This window comes from Cavia porcellus, unplaced genomic scaffold (genome assembly GCF_034190915.1).
Source record: "Cavia porcellus strain 051 isolate PalLab524CR breed Dunkin Hartley unplaced genomic scaffold, mCavPor4.1 scaffold_8, whole genome shotgun sequence".
Taxonomy (NCBI): domain Eukaryota; kingdom Metazoa; phylum Chordata; class Mammalia; order Rodentia; family Caviidae; genus Cavia; species Cavia porcellus.
The window spans coordinates 37,892,870-37,920,792 of NW_026947491.1; the positions used below are offsets into that span (position 1 = coordinate 37,892,870).

At 38.0% G+C, this 27,923-nt stretch overlaps 1 long non-coding RNA gene across 2 annotated transcripts; it reads right to left on the minus strand.

Annotated features, from left to right (window-relative positions):
- Nucleotides 1–6,338: 6,338 nt before the first annotated feature.
- On the minus strand, nucleotides 6,339–27,721 carry LOC106028968 (uncharacterized). Of its 2 annotated transcripts, XR_010049074.1 has the most exons (4): nucleotides 27,656–27,721; nucleotides 24,578–24,654; nucleotides 22,898–23,006; nucleotides 6,339–6,554 (listed from the first exon to the last, which is right to left on the minus strand). It is a non-coding gene; the product is annotated as an uncharacterized LOC106028968 (long non-coding RNA). The 2 variants fall into 2 exon arrangements; XR_010049073.1 differs by lacking the exon at nucleotides 6,339–6,554 and having other exon boundaries at nucleotides 22,649–23,006.
- Nucleotides 27,722–27,923: the final 202 nt, after the last annotated feature.

Genomic DNA, 27,923 nt, shown 5'->3' on the forward strand with positions numbered 1-27,923 from the left:
CATTATTATTAGTTAATTTTACAATAATTACATTGAAAATTTGAATTGAGGAAATATTGTAATTAAAGGTTGTTTTTTATGTTATAGCATCACTTAACATTTTATTCATAAACAAAGTTTAGTTGATGAGAAAAATGGAAAGTGGAATTTTCTTGTCTCTAAGTTTATAGACACGTCGCTGTGAAACAACAATGTCAGTAGGTCAGTGGTCCCATTATCCCTGTCCTTTGTGCTGTACATATCTGCAGAGAGGGAAATCTTAGACTCCTGTGCGTGAGATTGTGGACAATTCTGATTGTTGGCTCACCTGCAATGTATGCATTCTTAAGATAAATCAGGGTGGGAACCGGACCTACCCAGGCATAGTTTCATGTGAATACGAAGGAAATGATTCATGGCAACCCGTAAGACCTTGCCCGGAAAACATAGCCCAGGATTGCATCATCAAGTATTTGAAAACATAGTATCCAAGGAAACAGTTTGGAAATCAGTCTCAATCACTTTCTCTTATTAGTTTACTTAGTTGTTTGTATTAGTAATAACAGCCACTACTTGTGTTTTTCGTTGTTTCTAAGGTGTACTCTGGTAACCTTTGGAGGTGGTAAGGTAGCCATTGTCATTCCCTCTATATAAGTAAGTATATAAGTATGTCAGAGACTTGCCCAGTGTTGAGGAGACAGAAGGCAATAAAGCCAGGAGTTGCTAAGTCCATTTCTAAATAACAGTGGGATGGAATGGACTGTATAATTTAGTCACTGATAAACTTAGTCTTTTTTTTTTTGGACCTATAAATTGAGCATAATACTAATTTTACATGATGTCATATAAATGAAGTGAGATCTTACAAATAAAACATCTAGGGTAATATTTTCATATGTGTGGGGTTCAGTACACATTTATTTCATTTAGTTTTTAGCCTTTCATCTCAGTGAAATGTTGATAGACCTACAGTGGTAGTCTTAATGAACATTTAAAAATTTTCACTGCCTAATTATAACCATGGTAGTATTTATATTTTGAATCTTCAAGATGATGTTCTTCCTGAGAGCTAATTTAAAGAAAGATTCTTCTGGCATTTCAGTTACTAACTCTTCTGCTCACTTCTGGATGCAAGACCAAGAGTATTTTGAGGGGCTTAAGATGAATCTAAATTTGTTGAATCGTACCATTAAATAGAGTTAGAGCAAAGTTATAATATATTTGCAAGGTGACATATCTAAAGGTGCAATAAGCAGCAGGCATAAGCAAAATCATAAAAATCCATTTATCTGCCAACACATTTGTGTAAGAGATTACGCTACTAGTCAGGAATTTCCTGCTGTATGTCATTTTTTTCTATGGAACTTTTCAATAGCTTGTAGTGGGCTTTGTGTTTCTGCTTCAGGCTGGGCTGTTATCAGTTCCACTCAGATACTCCTTCCTATTCCGTTTGGAATGCTTTGTGACACTTATGAATGGGTGTGCCTACTTTCCAAAGATTAGAATGTTGATTTATATCCTATAAGACTCATCATTTCTGCTTCCCCATACATGGGGCTGTAGTAAGAATTTACAACATTCAAACATAGATTAGTTCTTTTACTCTCTAGCAAAGGGGTGTCCATAAAATCAGAAGCTACATGTTCATTTTTATAAGAAAGAATTTCCGACCAAAATAAGATACAAAGGTAGCAACTGAAGAAATTTTCCAGGTAGGTAAGAAAACAAATTTGAGTGTTTTTAATTACTTAGATGATGTCACGTGACAGAAAGTAATCAGTGAGAGGAATACCTGGTATATAGCAGAAAAATAGAGTTGAAATGTGGTGGCACATGGGTAAAGTATAATTGTCAGTCCTCCTGAGCATATGCATATGTTTGCTCTGTACAGGTTCTAATAAAGGAGGTGGTTTAGGGTTCCCCAGGTTACTGTAGTCACAGAGTGAACAAACTTTGTAGACATGTTGAGTGATTACCTCTAGTCCTGGTACTGTAGAAAACTGAGTGACCATTTCCAATGTAGCTAGACAAAGATTTTATGACTTTTCTTGATTATAAAGATGAAGTAAATTTCCAGAGAAGTGATTGTAGGTAAATACAGAGACTATGGAAATATAGTGATACCTCAGTCCACAAACTTAATTCTTTCTATGATCCTGGTCACAAACTGAAACTGGATGAGAACTAAATGAAATTCAATGGTTAGGTTCAACATTGACTGATGGGGAAATTTGATTTGATTCTCATCTAATTTTATTTGTGAGCAGAATCGTGGAGAGAATTAGGTTTGTGAACTGAGGTACCACAGGGCTTCATTATCCTAAAGGATAGAATACAGTGATCTAGACATGTATGCCTCTGGAAAGGTGAGGGCGGAATACTCTATGTGTTGGTGATATGATTGTGTTTTTTGGTAAAATGAAAAACTCAATTGTAATACATCTAGAAACAAAGAATTTCATAAGAAGGCAAGTCAAAAGTTAGAAAAAAATAATATGCAATAGCTTTTAAACCCAAATTATCATTTTGAAAGTATAAGAGAAAACAATTTCATTTTTGCTAGAACATGAACTGCAAGATTGTGTTTGTTCATTACGGTATCCATAGCTCCTAGAATAGTGCCTGGTACATAGTAGGCAATGGTAAATATTTCTTGAAAATATGAATGAATAGTAAGAAAATCATTATAAATGATTAGAAATCATATTAATATGGTTTCTAATCATTTGTAATAGGTCCTTAGTGAAGAAAATTATTAAACTCTACTAGGAGAAGTAAAGAAAGACTTGAATAAATCAATAATAGTTCATTAACATTTTTGATTTTCCTTATAATAGTCCACTTATTGAACATTAACCCAATCAAAATCTCATTTTTTTAAGCTTGCCAAATTAGTTCTTTATTTCATGAGAGAATGGTTATGTAAAAATAGGCGGTAAATGTTCAGAAAGAAGGTAACGATTGTATGATTGAAATTTACACTGTTTAGCATTGTTCTAGGATTGGGGAAACAAAAGTCTATCAAATAGACAAAAAAATCTGTGTTCATCTGGACCTTACTATGAGACAATATGGAGTTACAGGCAATACGCACATAAATAGCACATGTCAGATGGTGGCGTGTTAAGGAGAAAAATGAAGCAAAGAAGGGGCTAGAGAGAGCCACTTTTAGGGTGGGAGGTGGGCATAAACAGAAGTAGCCACTGGAAATAGGATGTTCAGTGAGGAGCTCGTAGAGAAGGGAATATTTGAGTAAAGACTTGAAATGGATGAATCATGAGGTTATCTGAGATATTTAAAGTCACACAGTACAGTCTTAGCTCTAAAGAGACACAGAAAAATGGAACAAAAGTGAGTTTCAGAAATTGCCTCAGACTGCCAGGCATGATGGTGGGTGCCTGAAATCCCGGCACTCACAAGGCTGAGGCAAGAGGATGGCTGTGAGTTTGAGGCCAGCCTGGGCTACGTAGTGAGTTCAAGACCAACCTGAACTACACAGTGAGATATTGTCTAAAAAAAAAAAAAAAAAAAAAAAAAAAGAAAGAAAGAAAAGAAAAGAAATTGGCCCAGATATATTTGAAGATTTAGCATGTGATAAAGTGGTCAAGAAGGAACTGTTTATAAAGAGATCAAGAAGGAACTTGCTATTTGTGAAAAAAAGTAAGTTGAGATCTTACCTTATACAGACGAAATTATAAATGGCTAAAAGATTTTCGTGCTAAGAAATACAACTACTAGAAGAATATTTTAGTCATTTTTGAAAACTCAGTCTTTTATTGGAGAAGTCTTTTTAAAGACCAACAACTAAGCCAAACAGAGCACAAAGAGCTATACATTTGATCATATAAAAGTTTTAAGGTGGGTTGGGGGTATGGCTCAGTGATTATGGTTTAATTCTCAGCACTGAAAAAAATCTAAAGTGCAAAAATAAAATAAAATAATAATAGATCATAATTACCACCCATAAATTAAGAAAAGTTGGAAAAAATTACATACACAGAAGTTTGAAGTTAGTATGTACATCAGTATGATAATGTCTCTTTCCTTTGTATAAGAGCTGCTAAATTTATAGTACATTTGCTAATAAGCTGCTTGTTACAAGGTGGAAATAGAATATATAGAGTTTTAGGAAGCAAAAAAACATTACCTTTTTGGTTCTCATAGCAAAAGTCAAAAGAATATGAACACAGTTTTGTAAGGGAAGACATATAAATTAAAAACAAAAATGAAATGCTTAAGTTGGTGGGTAATTCAGCAAATATAGACTGAGGTGGCACTGAGATGCAATTTTTTTACTCTCTGGAGTGGCAAACTTGTGGCAAATGGATCAGTCATGAGAGACAAGGGGGCTGGGAGGGCCACAGAGCAACCATCTTTTAGAGGAGCCCTTGAAAACAATGGTCTCTTTAGCCACAAAAATGTCACTAGTTCAGAGAGAGCCGGAGACATTGTGGTAGCCACAGATGATTTCCTGTTGTCTTGTCTTGAAATCCTGTGTTGCATGCATTGTTTTGTTCTGATCCGCCTTGTTCTGTTTTTGTTTTGTTTTATTCCCTTTAAAATAAATAAAAAAGTCCATGCATAGGTACATTAATACATATTTATATCTGATTTTTAGTTTCTGTTTTACTAGGCTACGTGATACGTAAATGACTACATTTATCTTGGGGAATGGGTACACAAACATCTCACGTCTCAATCATTTTTATGTTTTGCATGTGTTGTTGGATATGATGATGGTCCATCAGTGGTCTCAGGTTACAGGACCTCTGTACAGCATTAATATGCCATAAGCCTTCAAGTTCACTATGAACAGTTCCATTCAAACATTCCAACCTCCTCAAATAAATATGTTTATTTCAATTTTAATAGCTGAAAAATTAAGGGATCAGAGAGATTAAAGTTTGGTTCAAAGCTTTTCTGTCTAAAGGGCTTATATCGGAATTAAGATGTGTTCTTCTGACTGTTTAACTCTGTCTCCTCCATTCTGATGCACCACCCTACTCTTCAGGCTTTGAATAAAATGTGTTTGCCTGGACCTTTGCATTGTCAGATTCTGTATCACTATAGCACAATGTCCTGGTCTACATAGAATAGTTAATGGATATTTGTTGATAATACTTAAATTTCATTTGGAACAAATTCTGTGGTGGTTAAATACTAACATTACATGAAGTCAAAATCTGGGTAACTAACTGCTTGATTATTTTGATCAAGGCTGGCTCGGTAATTCACTTTACTTCCTGAATTATAAGAGTGAAATCATTAAAAATTAAAGATGTTTGAAGGTAGAGTTTTCATAGCTTTACCACTGAGTTTTTTTCTTGTCAAATATTATTTATGAGAACCATTTAGGGTGAGTGGAGAGGAAAAATGTCACAGAGAACAATTCCCTTGGGATAACGCTAAGCGGCTCATATTATTTATAAGGAGCTTGTTTGGAGAAAGTTGTCAGTGACCATTTCTTCTTCCACTAAAGCAAAACAAAACTTCTTTTGGGTACTTTTGGCCTCTTTGATCTGTGATGTCAGGGAGGGCACCCCTGGTGTGTATTTATTCACATATTTCCAAAGTACACTATGTTTTCTGTTTCTGATGAAATCGTCCCATAGGACAACCAAGGAACCCATGGTTTGAGGGTATTTACTGAATGTTGTGTTTGGAGGATTAACCGAGTCTTTAACTGGAGATTAATTTAGAGAAGGAGAACAGGAGAACAGGGTGGGAAGGGAATAGAGGCAGAGGAAGGAAGGGTGAGTGCAGCTTCCTGGTGCTTTCTGAGCTTTGGGGCTTTGTGCTAGGTCTCTGCATGCAGATCTCGTAACTGTCTTTAACAAGTCTATGAAGTGGTGGATATTGTTATCCACACTTAAAATACCAGGAAACTGGCTCAGAGAGGTTTGGGTAAATAACTCAAGTTCACACAGCTAGTAAACAGTAAAGTCAGGATGTGAACTCTTGGAACCCAAGCCTGTGTGCTTTTATCATTATGTATATAACCAAGCAACACTGACATTACAGTAATTTCTGTAATGGTTTTTGGATAACTGCCTAGAATTTTTTTAAACATAAGTGCCACATGCTCCAGTTTATTTTTATTCAGAGATAAGAATATGTAGAGAGATGTAGGTTTTTTCATGGTATGTTGGAATTTATTCTGTGTTTACTACTTGTTGTGCATCAGAACTATGTTATTAGTTGAAAATAGAGGCATTAATTCCTGTGTAGGATCTGAATAATGTATGCTGTGTAAATTTCTAGTTTTCTCTTTGGAATGTGATAATTCGTATTTGTTTCTTGTCCTGTGCTTTGGGCAGTGGCAGAAAACTTCAAGTATTAAAATCAATGAACTACTGCATATGATTTTCTATATTGTCTGGGAAAAGAAAAGAGAACCTGGGGGAACACAGTCAAAGAATCTTGGAGTCCAGCTGCAGTCTCGTGTCTCTCTGGGGAAGATTACAGCAATGGGAAGGTGCATGATTACAGGAGCAGGAAGGTGCTGATAGCAGTTTACACGGCACTGTCTGGCACAGAGCACAGGAAGAACACCACAGCAGGATGGAGCTGCTATTCTGCAAGAGAAGAAATTTCATAAGGCTAGAAATTTTATGAAGGTGCCCCTCCCAGTCTGATAATTATTTATTCACCAAATGTTTGTTGGATAACAGATGCAAGTAATACAATGATAACTAAGTCATTGTTTTTGTTTTCAAAGAACCCATGGACCCAAGGGGAAGAAAATACATAAATTCAAGTACAGAGTGTCAGGGGCATGGTCACAGGACCATATGGGGATGCCTAGGAAAGGTACCTATCTTCACAGAGGTGTCAGGGAAGTTTTCCAGAGGAGGAAACATCTATTCAGAGCCAGACTGGTGTCATAGTTTGTGGAGTCCAGTGCAGAATTAAAATGAATATTCTATGTTCACTACTATCAAGACTTTCAAGATGGTGACCAAATAGCATTATATAAAACCCAGGCTCTTCTCATTAAATTTCCTTCCACTTAGACTGCAAACCCAAAGCGGGGAGATTACAAACTATTGTTTAACAAAACACATAGCCTAGGCATTGATGCCATCTGTTCTTTTGGGGTATGATTGTTATTATCCAAGTAATATCTGTGAATCTAATAGAATCTATTTAAATCTGTTTGGGGTGGCCGTGACAATTTTGGAGGAATCATAGGATATTAGAATGAGGCAAGGAATGTTACTGCATTTACCCCAGAGAAGAAGTTTCTGCAAACTTCAAGGAACATTTAATACATTCTTTGGCAGCCTGTGTCTCTGAAAGAAATACTTTTCTTTCTAAATGACAAAAAGTAAGTTTTAGTATGTTTGTTGTGAGATCAGAAATCTCACTTATTGACCACAAAAAGGCAGAGAATGTGACATCTGTGGAATACTGTATTATTATCCACATTCACTGCATGCTGCAGCAGTTTTATAATGCCTGCCTGAGGCCATACGATTTATAGTGCTCCCTGCAGAAGCCTGCCTATCTTTCCTATTGAGATGAGGCTTGATCATGTGACTTGCTTTGGCCAATGAAGTGAAAGTGATGGATGTCAACTCTGAGCAGTTCTGGGCAGAGTCCTTATGGGCCATAACAGTTTGGGATGCTCTTTTCTCCCACTGCCAGGAGTCCAGAATGCCCTACGCCTCCATGGGTGATTCCTTTCCATTAGATCCTGAATAAAGAAGCCACATGAGGCCACAGCCAACACATGAAATGAGTAAGGAATAGACCTTATTGTCTATTGTGTAAAGACACAATTTAGTAAAGTCACAATTTAGGGATTATTAATGACCATAAACTGATTAAAGCTAGGCAATGTCTTACTTATAATAGGGCAATGCTCACATTTATTGTATTTGCTTAATAATATTCATTGATCACAGTCTTATGGGGAGTGATGTTACTCTGCTAATGATGATTTCATAGGTTCTTCCAGAGGCAGATACACTATGAATTCTGTTGATGGTGATCAAAGCAGCTGGGAAATCAAGCTGATGAAAGAATAGTCCCTGATGCCCTGATGTCCTTGCTTTTCCACCTGACCCAGATGCTTGTCATCTATTCAGCATTGGATCAGTTGGTTAGCATCATCTTGTAAGCTTAAATTGGAACTATTTTCTTTTAGATTGTTGAGTCAGAATCAGTTTATGCTTATTTCTATCAATGCCTGAAAATGCCTTTTTCCCATTCATTTTTCTTCCTCTGATTCAATTAGGTTTTTTACTTTTTCTATCATTTTTTTACTATAAAAAAAAAAGAGGATCAAGGTGTGGTGGCATATGTCTGTAACTCCAGTACTCAGAAAGCTGAGGCAGAAGGATCTTGATTTTGACGCCAGCCTGGGGCTGTACTGTAAGAATTCATCTTTTAAAAAAAGGAGAGAAAAAGAAAATAAATAAGAGAGTTCTGGATTTAGCTCAGTTATAGAATGCTTGTCTAACATGTGGAAGATCCTTGGCTGAATTCCCAGTTGGAGTGTGGGGAGAAAAGGAATAGGATATTTACAGATTAATTTTGGGTTTCTCTTTGTTTCTCTCTAAATATTTTCTTACTTTTACCCCCAGTGACAACCAGTCTTATATATGATGTATCTTCATTTTGATATTCCAATACAATAAATGTGTGTAACTTACTATATGAGTATAAATGCATGTATATAAAATGAAAAAATATGTAGCCGGACTCTTTACATATTACACTTTTAGGATAAAGCATTACATCTCTTAGAAAGAAAATGATGGGGCAAAGTAATTACACTTCTCTTCATGAAGTTTGTAATTCCTTTATGTAATTTACCAAGTTTTTCTAATTGTCACTCTAGGTCAGGCCTTGTGCTAGGACTTGGGGGTATAGGGGAGCAGCACAGAAAAGAGCATGTCCTTTTTGCTTATTGTTTAACAGGAAGAGGCAGACAGTAAATAAATAAATAAATAAAATAACACAAGAACAGGTCAAAAAACAATATTAAGGATCCTTCAGAATGGACAAGAATGTTGGCTAACTTACAGCTATTTCAAGAACGGCCATAACATCTATTGAGTACCTGTGAAGTGTAGCTAGTTTAACTGTCTTATATCAGTTAATTTTCATAACCTTTGTAGTAGGGTCATTTTTTTAGGTCAAAAAACTTGAAGTTCACAGTAGGAAACTGTCTTCTCCATGATTTCTGATCTGGGAAGGTGAAGTGTGAGCTTTTAATTTGTATTTATTGCTTCTTCCTTATCAAGCCTAATCTCAGCTTTCCCTTCCCTTAAAGGCAGAATTTTCTTATAAACAGAGCATTAGAGTTAAATTCTGGAAAGCCACCTTTAAAGTGCTGTCCTGTTGCTTGACAGCTGTGTGATTTCTATCAAGTGGCTCAACTTCCATGAGCCCACATGTTCCTCTGTGAAGGGCAAGAGTGCTAGCATTAAGGTTTTATGATCCCTAGTTTTGAACAAGTAGAGTGTGGCTCGGTGAGTTTTACTATACTTTTCATACTGCTATTAATTCTTTTTATAATGTAAATAAAGGTTTGCATAACTTGGGTCACTTCCTGTCACAGTCCTGCAGAACTAAAACCTGAACCCTGTATCTGAGGCGACCCCTGTCCTCTGCATCTCACTGTTGGGCTGGAGCAGAGTTTGCCTGTAGTGCACCCCTGTCTTTGAGGGTACCCGGGGGATCAGAGTGATTTTAAAGACTGCTGGACAAGGCAGAAACATCAGGGAGGTATCATTTTCTTTTTCTTCAGCAGTCTGGATAAATACAACTGAGACAGTATAGTTCAGAAGGGTGAAACCACTCTGGAAGAAACCTTGAAATTGATTCAATTTTAAGTCACAAGATCAATTATGCAATGTTCCAGAACACAGATACTATCACAGCAGATCTGTGGCACAGGTTCAGAGGGTGATTCAGAGTGTCTTTTTCCTTGGACATTAAAGCTCATTACCTGAAAATTACTCAGCCTTGGCCTTTAGGGAAATCTTAAGTGCTCAGCCCAAACGCCATAATATTACTTGAAACATCAAAATCTCATGATAACAAACACCATCGAAAGAGAAAGGGCTCTTTTCTGGGTCAGATCATTTCCAACATAGAAGGTACCTCTAGGTGACTGTATGTCTGTTGTGTAAGGGATCTATCTTTAGAATTTTGGCTGTAGGCTTAAATTATCTCAAGAAAGCTAGGCAGCAGGATGAAAAAGGAACATGTAGTTTCACTTTTAATGCTCCTGACTGTAAACAGTTTCTGATAAAGCAAAATTCATTTGATGATCATTTTCATTTTTGCTGGCAAACTAGCAACATTAAATCCTACCTCATAGGTGGGATGTGGGTAGCATGAAACTGTGTAGAAGAAGGTCTTACTTGGTGCTTGGCATGGAGCGGAGTGGATGCTGGTTTCCCCTCGCATCTTACTCATCGCATACCTATCTGATGTCGGAGAAGTGCCATGCTCTGAGCCTTACCAGACATATGGGAAAATGTTTGAACTTGCTCTCAACAGTGTGTGGGTTAGGACGAATCATAGAAGCATAAACAGACAACTGGTAGTGGGGTTAGAGGAGCCCAAGTATCACTACATTTTCTTGGCCAAGTAATAGGGACTCGGAGACTGAAGGCTCAAGGAGTCAATGATTCTGGACTCAAGGGACCTACAGTCCTCCAGTCAGGGCATTGAGGGGGCAGGAGAAAAGAAGACAAATAAAGAAATGACAATGCCTGTTTTAGATTTAATTGAAGTGCTAAAAAATAGCTGAGATTAATAGGGGTCCCTCATGGTTGGCCGATTTATTTGGTTCCCAAGTGTCAGGTTTATGTCAGTGGCCCCCAAGCCTCATGCAGTTATGGACTCAATCACATCTAGCATTTGTGATTGGTTCATTGTCTAGTGCTTAGATTGGTGGTATGAGTGCTACACCTGCCTAGGGGTGGAACTAGTATACAAAAAAAGGGCGGGAAGAAGGCATGTTTCTCTCTCTTGCCAATTCCCACCTGCTATTTGTGGCAGCCATGAACAGAGACCCTGCCATGTCACCCTGCCTTGGGGTCAGTGAATGTGGCCTGAAACCTCCAAGGACTGTAAGAAATAAACCTTTCCTTTCCTAATTTTGGGCATCACATATTTTGTCTCAGTGACAAGTGAAAAGTAATTAAGACACCAAGCCCTGGCTTTTTGTCAGAATCGCCTGTGTGACAAATAATTCCTGTCAGGAATTCTAGTGGAAGGATTTGGGATGGAGTCCAGGCATTTCCATTTGGTACCTCCAAGCTGGGTATGGGAGTCCACACCCGTAGTTTCAGCACTCGGAAGGCTGAGGGCAAGAGGACTACAAGTATGAGGTTAGCCTGGGGGACTTCAGTGACAATGAGATGCTATCTCAAAATAAATTTGGCAAAGGCTGAGTATGTAGTTCAGTACAAAGCTTGGGTTCAATCTCTAGTACCAGAAAACAAAACAAAACAAAACAAAAAAATCCTCCATAGATTATTCTTCAAGAATCCAGGATTGGGATCCACAATGTTAATTAAGCAATAATAGGGTCTGTTTTTTGTTTTTTTGTCTTTTTCAGTTTTTATCAGTACCAGGGATCGAACTCACAACCACCTGCTTGCAAGGCAGGCGCTTATGCCGCTGAGCTAAATCCCCAGCCCCTGTAATAGGGTCTGTTAATCTTTAAAAATTCAATACTTTTCCAAAAGGAAAAGTGCAAATATCATGACACCTGTTTGTGAAGAAAAGGTTCCTTAGATTTATTTGTCCTTTTATTTTTCTCCAAAAGAGATAAAAGAAGCTCAAGGGACTAGAGCAATAAAAAGTAAACACTTTTCCTTTTGTATTGAGGATTGTAGAAATGATTCCGAAAATGCTTGTGCTTCTCTTTGCTCTATACTTTATAAGGTCAAAACCAACCCTGTTTGAAATGTTCTTTAGAAACATGCATGCAAATAAAATAGGTCCCTTGCAGATTTACCTAATTTTAGCCAGGGCCTATATAGGCTGTTGACTCTGCTGGGCAATGTCACCTACCTTTTCTCAGATGAAGAAGTCACACCATACGTGTGGTAGGACTGACAAAGACCACCTGAGAATGTTTCAGGGCCACGACTATTCAGACCACATCTGTCTGCTCATCACATCTGACTTTGGGGAAGACTCTGGTGCTGAAGCGCGTTTACACATGTTCACTCATTAATTCAATTTCCGCAAATTATCTTAAGGAAATAGCCATTAAAAATGACATATTATAGGTATGAAGAGAATAATTACTGTATTTGCAAAATATGGCAATATCTGGAAATGACATAATTATTAATCATTAAGAAAATGAGAGGTAAGTTACTGCATAACGACTTCATTAAATGTTTAGCACTAGAAACTGATTATTAAAGTGCGTATGTGGGAACAGGGAAAATGCTTGAGACAAAAAGCCAAATGCAGAAACACATGCCAAGACACTGCATAGAAATGACCACTAATGCTGACAGGCTTTGGGAAGATGGATGGAGACTTATGGGTCAGGGTAGTGGACTTTTGAGTGTTTTCTCTTGCAGATGTGACAGATGGGCCTTGATCTGGTCTCGCCAGCTTCTTTTGCCACTTCTGTGGACCTGAGAGAAAAAGAAGCCTGTTGCTTTTGGACAGTGAGTGCGATGCCCTTTGCCTGGAGTTTACCCTTACTCCTGCCCAAGGAGAAGACTTGCCTGCAGTCAGAGAAAGTAAAAAACTCAGCCAGACCTGGACTTACAGGGACAGATGGATAGGGAAAGGGGGAAGTGGGCAGGCAGACCCCCGGGAGACAGTTTGGGAATCCTAGAAACAAACTTCTAGGTTTAACATTTGCATGAGACTACAAAAGGCGGTGCCAGTTTTCCTTCTTACTCCAGTTAATCTTGTACTAGTTGCAGCTGAGAAATTCTGACAATAGAACCGGTTTAATTTAACAATTTTATCCTGCTAGAACCTGCCAAGGTTGTTTGTTTTTAAGTAAATCTTTTTCACTTTCTGAAGTACTGGAACATTTTGTACTGTCTGTACATTCTGCACTTGTGAATCATTTCCCATTAAATTACTGATAGAATTTTGGTCTCTATTGAACTGTCATTTCCTCTCGCGTCTCTTTCTCAGCTTTTCCTGCAACATCACCCACATTAACTCTTCCCACACACTCTCTGACAGTAGCCGGCCTGTGAATGTTTTGGGAAGGGCAATGTGAACCATGAAGCGAATTTAAATCTGTACAAGGTAGGTATATATATATATAGAGCATGTGAATCAATATATAAACATTAGTTGAGCACCTACTATGTGTAAGACATGAGGCTACAATAACAATAAAAGTAGGCAGAACCTTAGCATGATTCCTTAATGTGCCTCTTCAATTCTTTAACATGCTGGCCAGCATGAGATGGAAGGAGATTCCCTCTTAATCTGGTTTTATGTATTTTTAGTCACAGAGAAAAATGTTCTGGAAAAAAATGCTTTATCCATTTCTTCGTCTATCCAATAGATATTTTGTAGAAAATCCTCAGTTTGGTAAAAGTAAGTAGGAAAAAACTAGATCTTTAAAGGACAGCACAATGTGCAAGTTCTGTAATGAATTACAGAGGTCTTGTGTGAGTTTGAAGAAGAGGAGGGGTCCCCCTCTCTTCTTCGGGGCGGGTACGAACATGTTTGAGATGGATGTCAAGTTGAACACTGAGAGGTAGGTGGGAATTGTTCAGTGGAGCCTGGGGCTGGAGTAGGCGCAGTGGTGTCGGGAGGGAGCTGCAGTTCTTAAACTCACTCAAGGTGTTCTAAGCATAGGCAGATATGCTGTGCAAAGCGAAGGAATGTGTCAGAACTTCTCTTCAAGGCCAGGGCTATCTGTCCTCTCTCAGTTGCAAATGCCAAGCCGTAACTTGAGCACACCATCTTTAAATATGGAGTTCATCGTTCATATGGATATGCATTTATTTCCATAATTGTACCATCAGATTAATTTATTATATCCCCATAAAATACACAAAGATGAAACTGAATGGGTAAAATTTAAAGATATATCTTTGTGTTTGGTTCTGCAAAAACTTTCTTAAGCATTAGAATGAGTGCTATGTTTGAAAGTGCTCTGATATCTTTGCAAACTTTGCTTTAACACTTTGTGGAATGTTATTGTAAAAGGCGGGTTCTAAGATCAGTTCTTCTGATTTCTAATTTTAGCCAAAACAAGATGCTTCATAAAGAGATAAAGTTCCAGTTGAAGGAATGTTTGTTGGAAGAACTAACTAAATAATGATGCTATATTTATTTAATCTTCAGCATTTGCTCAGACTTTTTTTGAAAACATTTTTTTCATGAAATTTATTTAACTTTATGGAAAAAATAAAACAAAATAATAGAATAATAATAGTTAATACAGTGAGTGCTGATGTCTTTAAAGTGGTTACTCAGAGTGAAAAATAGTTATCAAAATTCTGCAAACAATATTAGCTTTCTTTTTAGTGAACTAAGAGAAATTATAGTGGAACAATCTTGTATTTTTCACTTTTCCCTTCCTTCCATCCCCTTTCCTCCACTCTAGTTCCTCTTTCCTTTTCAATAATTTCTTCCCACTTCACAAGATCCATAGTGCATTTACTTATTTATACACAAATATATATGTAGATAAATAAATAAATATGTTTGCAATCATAATGGTTGCATTCATTGTGGGTATTTGGTACATGTACATGACCCATCTTAATTCTTTTTTATATCCCCTTCCTCTCTTTCTCTCTTTCCTGTCTCCTACTCCTTTACTCTTTTGCAAAAGGTCTATCTCCCTGTTTCCTTTTATCTATCTTTTATTTTGCTCTTTGTTTCTACTTTGCCTTTCTCATATGAGAGAAACTGTATGGTATTTAAGCTTGTGAATCCAACTTGTTTTTACTTAACATTATGTTTGCAAGGTGGATTCATTTTCCCACAAATGTCTCAAACTTGTTCTTCTTTAAACAGAGTTGTATTACACTATGTAGAGACACACATTTTCTTTATTCATTTGTCTGTTGATGGAGATATAGGCTGCTTCCAAGACTTAGCTATTGTTAATTGTGCCGCTATAATGTATGCATCACTTTAATGTGATGTCTTTAACTGTTTGGGGAAGATGCCTAATAGCAGAATATCTGAATCAAACAGAATTTCTATTTTTAGTTTTTCAAGGAATCTCCATACTGTTTTCCATCATGATTGTACTAGTTCACATTCCTACCAGCCATGTAGGAGAGCTCCTTTTCACCACACCTTTGTCAGAATTTGCTATTATTTGCTTTCTTGATGATTGCCACTCTTTCTGGAGTAAGTTGAAATATCAATATTATTTTAATTTGCATTTCTATAGTGGCCAACAATGATGAACATTTTTTTTTCATGTGTTTATAAACTTTATGGATTTCTATGTGTCTATTCAATTCAGTTGCACTTTTTTTTGATTGGGCCTTTTATTTTGGGAGGATCTATCTTTTTTGAGTTCTTTATATATTCTCTATATACTAATATGCACTGTCTGCACTGTCTGAGGTGCAGCTGGCACATTCTTCCCCCTGTTTGGTAGGCTATCTCTTCACTCCTTTGGTTGTTTTCTGTCCTGTGCAGAAGCTTTTTAACTTGTCATTATTCCATTTGTTGAATTTTGTTATTATTTCCTGTGCAATTGGAGTTCTGTTCAGAAGGTCTTTGCTTACTCCTATGACATCACAAGTTTTACCTATTTTATAATCCAGTAGGTTAAAAGTGTTCTGTTTTAATATTTATATTTATACCTTTGATTCAAAATGGATCAAAGGTATAAATATTAAATCAATTCTTTCAATCTTCTGCATTCAATCTTCTGCCAGTTTTTCCAGCACTGCTTGCTGAAGAGGCCATTTTTCCTGTAGTGCATGTTTTGGGTCCCTTTGTCAAAGATCAGGTGGCAGAATGTGTCTGGGGTTGTTTCTTCGTTCTTTGTTCTGTTCCATTGATCTACATGCCTATTTGTATGTGAATATGATACTTTTTAATTACTATATTATATTCATTATAACCTGAAATTTGGGATTGTGGTGCTCTCTGCTTTACATTTTTTCCGAGTTACTTTGGCTACTTTGGGTCTCTTTTGATTTCATATGAATTTTAGGATTTTTTTTCTATTTCTGTGAAGAATGCTATTGATGTTTTGGTTGTGATTGCCTTAGATCTGTATATTAATTTTGAGATTATGGCCATTTTGACAATACTGATGTTTCCTATCCAGGTGTTTTCTGACATCGTTTTTGTTCTCCTTTTTCAGAGTTCTATAGTTTTTCTTGGAGAGGTCTTTCACTTTGTTGGTTATGTTAACTCCTAAGTATTTCATTTTTCTTGATACTATTGAGAAACTTTTTTCCCCTAATTTCTCTCAGTAAGTTTATTATTAGTCTACAGGAACACTATTGTTTTTTCTTTGTTGACCTTGTATCCTGTTACATTGTGGAATTTGTTTATTAATTCTTGAACTCTTTTGGTGGAACTTTTGGGGTCTTCTATGTAAAGAATAATGTCAGACTAATATATACTACAAAATGATTTTTCAAAATTGATGGGAAAATAAGGAAATTGCATGACAAAAATCACCAATCCAGCATTCCAAAAAATAAACAAGAATATCCTAGACCAGCAATGGCAAACCTTTTAGAGTTTTCAGTGATACAAACAACCTGCTACAGCACACATGCAGCATGTTCACCACCACTGGCTTAGACAGAGATGATGAAACCAACAAAGTCAAAAAATCTAATGGAATAAATACACCAAGCAAGACAAGTATTGAAACAAAAAAGAAACAATAAAGGAATCAACAGAAAAAATAGAATTGCATGAATAATAATGCCTTTCAGTAATGACTCTCAATTTAAATGGCCTCAGCTCTTCAGTTAAAAGACACAGATTGGCAGACTGAATTAAAAAACAGAATTCAATGGTCGTCAATGGTCTAACTCAAAAAGAATGCATAGAGTAAAAATCAAAAGATGGAAAACAATATTCCATGCACCAGGATGTCAAAAGCAAGCAGTAGTAGCTATTATACTCTTGTAAAATGTAAACTTCAAGCTAAAACTGATCAGAAGAAGCAAAGAAATTCACTACATATTAGCTAAAAGAGCAACCTGATAGAAAGATATAACAATTGTAAGTATATATATACTGAATATACTGCTGGATATAAAAGATTAAATACACACTAACATAATCACGATGGATGGTTTGAATACCTTACTTACAGAGACAGATCAACTAAATGAAAAATCAACAAAGAAATATCGGAGTTGAACCAGAGGTGATGTTTTGAACAAATGGGTTAGTAGGTAGCTATGGATTATTCTACCTTATTAAACAGCACATAGAATTTTCTCCAAAATAGATCATGTACTATTTCAAGAAGCCTTAAATACAAAAGAATCAAAATCACCTCATATATACTATCAGGCCATTATGCAGTGAAAGTAAAAATCAGTCACAAAATGAATCACAGAAAATTTATAAGCACCTGGTAGCTCCGCAATACAGTCTGGGACACAATATGGGTAACAGAAGAAATCAAGAAGAAGTTAAATAGTTTCTGGAACCAAACAACAATGCCAGTGCAACACACTAAAATCTATGGGACACAATGAAAGCAGTCACAAGAGGAAAGTTTATTGCAGCTAATGCTTGCATTAGAAAATCTGAGTGAGCCCAAATAAGTAACCTAATGATGAACCTCAAGATGCTTGAGCAACAACAGTCCAAACCAGATCCTAGTTTAAGGGGGAAATCATAAAGATCAGAGCAGAAATTAATAAAATTGAGATAGCAAAAATGAACAAAGAATCAATGAATTGAAGAGTTGTTTTCTTGAATGAATACTCAAAAGAGATAAACTCTTAGTTAAACTGTTATGGCTTGTATCTAGATGTTCCTTCTAAAGCCTCATGCACTCATCATTGGGGCTTTTTGGAAGTGGCTGGGTTTAGGGTATGTGATATCTGGATTAGTTTCCTAGTTGGATTAGACATAGTTCTCTATATAGCTGAATGAATTTACTAAAGAGGAAAGCCCCACTTTGGGAATTAGTAGTGCTAATAAATAGGTTTATAGCCTGGATGGAATATACAGAGACAGAAAGATGGCAGGCTTGTTGCTTCCTGCCTACTCTGCTATGGACTGTTTCTCTCAGCCATGCCCCTCTGCCATGCCACCATGCCTTAGAACCAGCTAACTATGGACTAAAATCTGTATCAATTGTGAGCTAAAAATAAACCTTTCCATGTTTAATTTGGGTGTCAGGTATTTTGTTTCAGCAATGAGAAAAGTAACTAACACACAAATTTACCAAAAGAAGGGGGGATAAGACTCATATCAAGACAATTAGAAATGAAAAATGTGTAATTACCCTGAACACTGCCAAAATCCAGAAGATAGTCAGTAATTACTAAGAAAAATTATCTTCCAACAAATTGAAGAGTCTTGAAGAAACAGGTTACTAGATATATGAATTACTAAAACTGAACAAAGCAGACATAAAAATTTAGAACAACCCGATAACAAGCAATGACATTGATGCAGGATTAAAAACTTAAGAACTAAGAAAAGCCCGGGACCTGATGAATTCACTGATGAATTCTGCAGTACCTTCAAGGAGGTAATAACACCAATACTTCTCACACTCTTCAGTGAAATTGAAATGAAAGGGGTGCTTCCAAACGTGTTCCTGGAAGCCAGCTTCCAAGATTCCAAAAACAGACAAAGAGTAACTAAAGAAGAAAACTATAGACCAATATCAATAATGAATATAGATACAAATATCTATAACAAAATACTAGTAAACAGAATACAGCAAATCCTCAAAAAGATCATACAAAATGATCAAGTAGGTTTATCCCAGGGGTACAAGGATGGTTTAACACACTGTATGCAGTCAGTGGGCAGTGTCATATTAAATGGGAAAAAGCTGAAAACTTTTCCTCTAAAATCAGGAACAAAACAAAGATGTCCACTATCACCGCTCCTGTTCAATATAGAACTCAAAACATTAGCTACAGCAATCAAGCAAGAGAAAGAAAAAGAGATGTGTAGAAAAGAGAGAAATCCAATTATCATTATTTTCAGATGACATGATCATTTCTTGACATTTAATTAATAACTTTTCATCTTTCTTGATGCCATTTAGTCATTTTGTACACTCTTTGGAAGATGCTTAATATTTCTAACAATTGGCAAAATCTGGAATATTTTAAAAAATATTATGAAATTCTGTTTGTATTTTTTTATTGAGCAGAGATGTTTTTATTTTTAAATAAGGCACATTCACCTTATTTCTAGCTATTAGCTCAGTGATAGGGAAATGTTTCTCCAAACATATGAATTATTGATGTAATAAATTATCCCCAAAATTAGTATCTCAAAACAGCAGACATTCAGTAGTCAAAGTTTGTCTGGATCAGGATTCAAGGAGTGGCTCAGCTGTGTTCTTTTGTCTCAAGATTTCACAATGCTGTAGTTGGGGTGTTGGCCAGGCCAGAGAGATGAAGGATCTGCTTCTAAATTCACTCATGACCTGTTGATGGGCCTGATATGTTTCATGTCTGTTGGCCAAAGAGAGTAGACTTTGCGCCTGGCTTCGCCTCCATAAAGAAAGATTGAGTAAGAAAGAAACTCTAGCCTTTATGAAGTACCATTTCAGAAGTAACTTTTCCCATATTCTGTTTGTTGGAGGGCCAACAAGTGCAGCTACACCAAGTGCAGGAAATCACATAAAAGCACGGATACCAGGAAGCGAGATCAGCAGAGGTGATCAGAGGCTGCCTGCCACACTTATTTTCAAAATAGCAAATTGGTTTAGAAAAGCAGCTACTTTCTCATTCACTGTTAAAATATCATCTTTACCTTGTAGAAACTTACTAAATATATTTATTTTTCTGAAGACATTTGCATAGTCCTGGCTGCCACTAGTCATCACAAGAAAATTAGGCAAATTGGGATCTTTGTTTTTATAAAAGGAAAAAGGGAAGAGTCAGCTTTTAGTTGGATAACTATTTCAGGTCTTTTGACACAAAAAACCTAGTGTATTAGTGTGGAGTATACATTTTTCCATCTAACTTAGAATTGCCAAGAATCTCCTTTATGAAGGGCTTAGTTTTATAAAGTTAACCATTAATGGCATCCTTTATCAGATAGGGTGCAATTCATTCCTATATAGTGAAGGAGAGGAAGTGAGTGAAGCTACCCTGCCAGTTTCTAGTGAAATCTTCTTCTTCCTTAGCGGAATTTAGATGTGTCAGTGATGAACACTGCGAGGGTAGTCATCACCCTATATAATAACCTGACTGCACCTAAGTCATTTTCCCATTATTTCCTTTTTAGTCTTGTTAAAAGTTAAGGATAAGGAAAACAAATGCAAATATTGTTTTTCTGAGCCACTGTGGATTATCTAGTGCACATTCTTTGGAGACCTATACTCTAGGTAAGAGTTGTCAGGAATTAATGCTGTGGGGTGATTTGCTTTCAAGAAGTAAATCAAAGTGACCCAAGTTTTAATCAGATGTCCAAAAAAATTAGGCACGATTTCTCTAAGTAATGTGTTGACACTGAAAATGTTTAAGAGAGAGAATGTTATGGTCTAGATCTTGAATATCTTCCCAAAACACACGTGCTTGGTTGCCAGCCTGTGGCACTCCTGGGAAGTGGTGAAACCTTTGGCAGGTAGGGCCTAGCAGAAGAAGGTATGGTTGTTGGACGTGTGCCCTTAAAGAGATATCAGGACTCTGCCCTATTCCTATTTTTCTTTTTACTTCTCAGTTGCCTTGAAGTAAGCAGCTTTCTCCTACCACTTGGTTCCTACCATGATACTCTCTACCTTGGCACAAGTTCAAAAACAGTAATAAGACCAAGTGATCATGGACTGAGACCTTTTAAAAGTATGAGTAGATAAAATTTTCCTCCTTGTAAGTTGTTTACATTAGAGATTTTTGTCACAGCAAGAGAAAGCAGACTATAATACAGAGAAGATAGAGATTTAAAATTTGGGGTACTGCTCTGGTGTTGGATGGATGGGTAGAGAAGCTGGTAGAGAGTGAGCCTACAGATAGGAAGGCCAGTCATGCAGGTTGGATACCCCAACAGAGCAGAAGGATCAGGAGTTAAAGAGTGTGTAGCACCAAGCCTGTGGAAATGAAGCTGAAGGTTCTATGGAGACACCAGGAAACTGGAGACTCAGAAACATAAGACGTTTGCCAAGAAAGCTGCAAGCAATGAGTGGAGTTAGTTCAGAGAGAGAGAGAGAGAGAGGCCATATGGGTTACAACAGCAAGACAATATGGATGCAGCTGCCACCCTTTGGAATTTGCATTTTATCACCATGTGCCCTGATTGCCAGATATGGAGTTTGTCTTAATTACTTTTATCTTGTTGCTGAGATAAATTACCTGCCATCCAAAGTTAAAGGAGGAAAGATTTATTTGGTTCATAGTTTGTAGAAGTTTTAGTCCATAACCCATTGGCTTGTAGGCAGGGTGGCTCATGATGAGGAGCAACAGTTCATTGTGCCAGAAGACAGCAAAAGCAATAAAAGGGTGAGAGAAGAGAGAGAAGCAAAACTCTTTCTATTCCTTATGTTGTATGCAGGCTACCAGCCTTGGGTGGGTATAGCATTTGCACCCTTAATCCCAGCACTGCACCATGAATCAATCACAAACTCTAGATTTAGCTTCCTTTAAAACGTCCACTCCTCATGGCTGTATGAGTCTTTGAGGGGACATCCAGACACAAACTATGACAGAGCTGTAGGATTTAATGTTTACCCTGCTGGTTTTCAGTCTTGTCTTGGTCTGATTTGTTTCTGTCTCCTACTCTTCTCTTTTGGAATAAGAATATTTACCTTGTTCCTTTATAATTTGGGATTATGTAACTCTTTTTTGACGTCTACAGGAGTTCGCATCTAAGAGTTTGCCTTGAGTCTTAGAAGAGACTTTGACTTACCCTTTTGAAAAATGCTGGAACTGTTAGGACTTTGGCAAGGGATTATTGTGATTATTGTGATAGTTGTATCTTGTTAGGTGGAATAATTTATTGTGTTTGTTTAAAGAGTATTGGGGGCTGGGGATTTAGCTCAGTGGCATAAGCGCCTGCCTTGCAAGCAGGCAGTCGTGAGTTCGATCCCCGGTACCGATAAAAAGGAAAAAGACAAAAAAAAAAAAAAAAAAAAAAAAAAAGAGTATATATGGTTTAAATATGTCGAGTTTACATGGGGTGGGATGTACTGGTTGACTATGTCAATTTGATTGGCTTGGCAGTCCTCAGGGAATTAATAAAGCATAATTTTGGTGTATCTGAATGGGTCACGGAGGTGTGACTTAGATACCATATCTGGGTACCTCACCCCTTCCTCTGTTATTGTTCTCTTGATCTTGCTTCTAGTCACCATGCAATAAGCATCTATGCTCCCCCACACCCTTACTCCATGATCTTGCCTTGGAGCCAATTGACCATGGACTGAATCCTCAAACCATAACCAAATTAGATCCCCTTTAAATTGTGGGTGTCATGTATTGTGTTTCAGTGGTGGGAAAGCTGACTAATGTAGTTTACATGCTCTGCCTTTAAAAGAAACAAACAAAGCTCTACATTGTCCATTTATTTATTTATTTATTTATTGCCCTAAGCTGGGAAAGAAGAGGAAAAATTAAAGGTGAATTATCATTACTTGAAACAAAACTAGTAATATAGTAATAGAAGGAAGGTGTTTGGGAAGAGGGGCTGCAGAATGATATTAGAGATCCAAATAAATTTGTAGTTTGGTAAGTATTTCTAGGTATAGAAAGAAAATTGATTTTGAACTTTACAGTTGTGTTTCATGTAAGAGGGATGAGAGCTGGGCGTGGTGAGCACCTACCTATTATCTCAGAGTTCTGGAGGCTGAAACAGGAGGATCCCGAGTTCAGTAGCTTTCCGCCAGCTTAGGCCTCACAGTGAGTTCAAAAGTAGGCTGCATAGTAAGAACCCTGTTTCAAAAAACGATGCAGATGAACAACAATAAAGATAAATAACAACAACAACAAGGTGAAGTGTTTCAAAGATTAGTTCCCCTTTCTTTAGATTTTTAACATCTTTCTATTAAGAACGGCATTGCCCTGGCTCCCTCTAGGCTGAGCTATCAGCTCCTGATCCGCCTTCCATCTTTCCCTAAATCATAAAGTCACACTTCTGCCATGCCTTAGACCTCGCCCAGTCTTCCATATACATTTTCTTATTTAACTTGTTCTCTGCACATTGCTCTGAGTGTCTGACTCAGCTCAAAGCATCTCCTCTGTGGTGTTGCTGTCCCAGTGGAGCTCAAGCCAGGGGTTGTGGTTTTCCTGGAGCTCAGATAAGGAGATGAGTGGGGTACAAGAGCAGTGGGTATCAGGCTTGCAGTGCGATGGGGAAAGAGAAGCAGAGTTCTGTTTCAACAAGGGGCTCTTTGAGGCCTTGTGGGGCCTCATGTTTCCTGAGGTCCAGACTTGCCAACACTTCCAGAAACAACAGTGTGAGCACACTGGCCATTCCCTACTGCTGTGCAGAGGCTGATGTTATTTCTGTGGCAAGCCAGGGCGCCATCCTGAGCAGCACGGAGCCAGTGTGCTGTGAGAGCTGAAGCTGCTGTTGAAGTTGGCTGCTTGCTCTCCAGCCGCAGTTATTCCCATTGGAGGTGGGCCAGGCCTGGAGGGAGGGCAGGGAGGCGGCTGGTCCCATGATCCACAGTGCTTGTGAGTGGCAGGTGTCTGCAGGACACTGTGGTCTGGTCCCTGTGAGTTAGCTTGCTTTTGGTTATTAAGAGCAATTCAGTGAGACCTCATTCTGCAACCACGTCCAGCCTGATTGGGTTTAAACCTCCTGGCACGTGCATGGAGATGTTTGGGAAACTGGAAGAAATCATTCAATCACTGCTTCTTGGGCGATGGAGAGGGAAAAGCTTTTAGTTGGATTAACACTCTAGTCTCAATCTTGTGTGGTCACTGTTGGGGTGTATTTACTTTGTACGTAATTTAATTTTTTATCAGAAATATCAATAAAGATACCCTATCCCCTTAAAACTTGAGGTGCAGGCTTAAGAGATTTTTTTTTTTTGGTGTAGTTTCTCTTGTTCTTTGAGTGAGACCTAATAACCACAGTGTGACAGAGCTGAACTGCAGTGGTCTCTCAGTGATGCATTAATTATTTGATTTAAGAAAATAGCTTTTCTTCTCGCAGTCCCTATTTTCTCAATTGTAACAACACCTGCCTTATCACAGGATGAATTCCTTAATCACTTAGTGGTGGAGAGGACTAGTAAAACACTAGAATAATACCTGTCACATTGAGAGAGCCTGCTAGACGAGAATTATTGCACAGGGCTGGGGATATAGCTCAGCAGCATAGCACCTGCCTGGCAAGTGCAAGATTGTGAGTTCGATTCCTGGTACCAAAAAAAAGAAAAAGATGTGTGTGTGGGGGGGAGAGAGCGAGCAAGCTAGAGAGAGAGAGAGAGAGAGAGAGAGAGAGAGAGAGAGAGAGAGAGAGAAAGAGAAAATTATTGTTGTGTATATATCATTACCCATGTGAGGATCAGGAATTTCCTCAAGGTATGAAGGTGAAGTTTCTCAAAAGAGATTTGCATGTGAGTCTTGTGATCTGCAAAACAAACATGATGAGTTTAGTTGACAAGTATTTATAAAAGTATCCGCTGACAACATCGTATTGTTTTACTAGACATCATTGTACAGAACACAAAAATACAAACTTCACAGTTGTTAAAACTGGCCAAGACATGGTAATAAGAACATTTAGAAAAAAATAATTTTTATTAAACTGGAGTGGTTCTGTAGTTCTCTGGTGTCCATTACTTTTTAAAAGATTTTTTGATTTTTATTTTTGGGATTGCTGGGGCCTGAACTCGGGGCTTCCTGTGTGCAGGATGAGTACTGCACCATTGATGGATATTCCTGGCCCTTCTTATAACAGTGGTAAAAAGAAAAAGAGTCTTGTTATTAACCTTGGTGGTTTCTGCCTTAGTGATCTATATAGTGCATGGAAGTTGGTTCTGTCCTTTGACATAATGTGTTTGGCCTTGGGACTGGGACATTCCTATTCTCATTGGTGACAAATATAAGTACAAATCTGATTAATTAATTTATACAGATAACATGCCATAGCACGACTGGGCAATATGCTTTATGTCTGCCTTCCAATCAGATTTACTTCACTGTTTCCCTTTGCTGGTGAATGCCAAGGTGTCCTAGAAGGATTTGCACATTCCCTCATTTTTGCTCTTTGCTCCTAAAGAGTCACCTTCTCTGTTATCTCTTGGTGTCATTGCTTTGCTATGTCTTGTCTACTCTGAAATCATCTCTTCACTCATCACGCCACTGCCCTTCACAACTCTCTCCCCTTGATGTCTTTCCAAACAGGTGCTTCTCTCCTGATGGTCGTGCTGCTAACCGCCAGTCTTCTAGATGCCCTCCTGTCTCGACACTGACACTGTCTTTATTTAGCCCAAACTACCTTTATGTTTCCATGTTTACCAGCATCCTACCTCCCTGGGAGAGTGTGCGATGATCAGGCTCCCTGGCTGCTCCACAGGCAGGGCTTACATTAGCATGAGGGAAACAAGGCATAGCGACTGTGGCTAGAGGGAGTCTATGAAAAAGGTCTCCACACTCTTCTCTTTCCTTTTGGCTTTTCAGTTTAGTAATTCTCATGATAGCCTGATGTCTTACTATTAGTTAAAAATTAATATGCGAGGGTTCTGAATTGTATTGTGCAGGAATATGCACAAGTTGGAACTGGTAGATGACTCATTTACTCTAAGGAATTTAAAAGTGATGGTTTAGAGAGAGGAAAGAAGAGAGAGAGACAGAGACAAAGAGCAAGAGAGAGAGAGATAAAAGAAGAGAGAGATAAAAGTGGGAGAGAGAGACAGAGACAGAGACAGAGAGAGAGAAAGAGAGAGGGAGAGAGAGAGAAAAGAAATAGATAGAGGGAGAGGGAGAAGAAAAAGGAGAGAATTAAGAAGTCCCCTAGCAGATGGGACCACTAAGCAAAGCCTTTCAAGGCTCCTTGCAGCTCACCAACAGCTGTCCCCTTTTGTGTGGCACACATGGCCAGAGTGTGAGTATCCACAGATCATTTAAGGGGAGAATGAAGAGAAAAGGACCGTAAACAGGTCTCCCACTTTCAGTTCCAGTTACAACTGCTACTATTTTTTCAGTCCCTTTGCATTTGTTGAATGGTGGAGATAGATTACTGCCATTACTGAATCCCTTACTTATTGGACTTTGTTTGATGACACTATGTTATGAAAACAAAAACAAAAAACCATCATTTCACTTGACCCTCACAAACCAACTCTGGAATTTTCTTTTTCCTAATTTTTCACAAGAGAACCCAGAAGCCCAAGGTCATCCAGTTGGTGAGAAGGATAGTCAGACTGTATGCCCAGGTCTGGCCAGTGTGAACACCTCTGCCGAGGCTTGTCCTCACCCTTGTACCTGTTGATTTTGACTTTTGATCTTTTTTTTGTGGGAGGGAGGGGAGCTCACATTTCTTAGCTATGAGAACTTGCTACCTCTACAGGGCTTAGCATGCTAGGTGAGTTCTTAGTACATTTTTGCTGAATGAACAAGCATGTTCAGCCCAGGGTTCTGTGTGGAGTGTGGGGTGGAGTCCTGTGCCATGTCTGTGTCTGGGGAAGGGCCTTGCTGAGGAAGGAGAACGAGGCCTCAGTCCTTGTTCTTTCTCTCTCACTAACCATGTGATCTTAGGCAAAATTCTGTGATACTTACAAAGCTTACAGGGGCTGAGGACCAGGGTAACCTCCGACCCTGGTGCAACATGGGGAAGAGCCACTAGACCCCTTTGGATATGTGTGTTGCACAGAATGAGGAAGACTCCATGCCTGGTGTTCAGAAATTCTGCGCTCTCTTTTTTCTAACCTCAAAAACCTATCTTTGGGATTTATAGTGAACTCTTCCATTTTCCTGCGACATTTCTCCTATTGACTATGGAAATATATTCACACATGCATCTTTTCTTGCTTACTATTTCCTATGATCTCAAAGTCTCATGAAAGACAAAAGCCCATAAAAAAGACTGTGAGTATCATCTAATGAAAACCCAGCCATTACATCTTCCTTATCCAGGAAAACAGAACTGTGATGATACTGCACATTCTGGTGTTATACAGATGTTTTAATACCATGTCAATATCCATGTTACTAGTATTTGAGCAAAGGTGTCAAGAGAATCACAGACAATTCAGACAGGCTGACATGCTGTACAATACCTTACATCCACACTACAGTAAAATTCACTAACAGTTCCTGAATTGAAATGATTATCTCCAATCACGAATCTTCTCATATAGTGACTACTTTTCTTTTTTTCTTTGTACTAGGGCTCAAACTCATGACCTTGTGCTTGCCAGGCAGGCGCTTATGCCACTGAGCTAAATCTCTTATATAGTGAACACTGTTAATGAAATACGCACACACATACACACACAGAGAAAGGGAGAGAGAGAGAGTGAGTGAGAGAGATAGCGACAGAGACAGAGACAGAAGAGAGACAGAGAAGTACTAATACATGTAGATACTTTAAAAAGGCTGTTTTTAAACAAGTTGTTAAATTTGCTCACCTTGATCATCTCATGGAGTGACATGAAACCTGGAGCATTAGTGACTGGAGGAAGTGTTGCTTATTGACACCACCTAGGTGCAGGAGGAAGAGGGACTGTGTGCCAAATGCCACACCCCTTTTTATTAGAACACCAAGAGGGAGACACCAGCAGGTGTGAGGAGAAAGCAGGTGGAGAGCCTCTGCTTTACCAAGACAAGGCCACACAGACTGCAAGTGACAAAGACAAGATAAAACCCCAGGTCCTTTGAGTTTCTCTTAAAGTACTG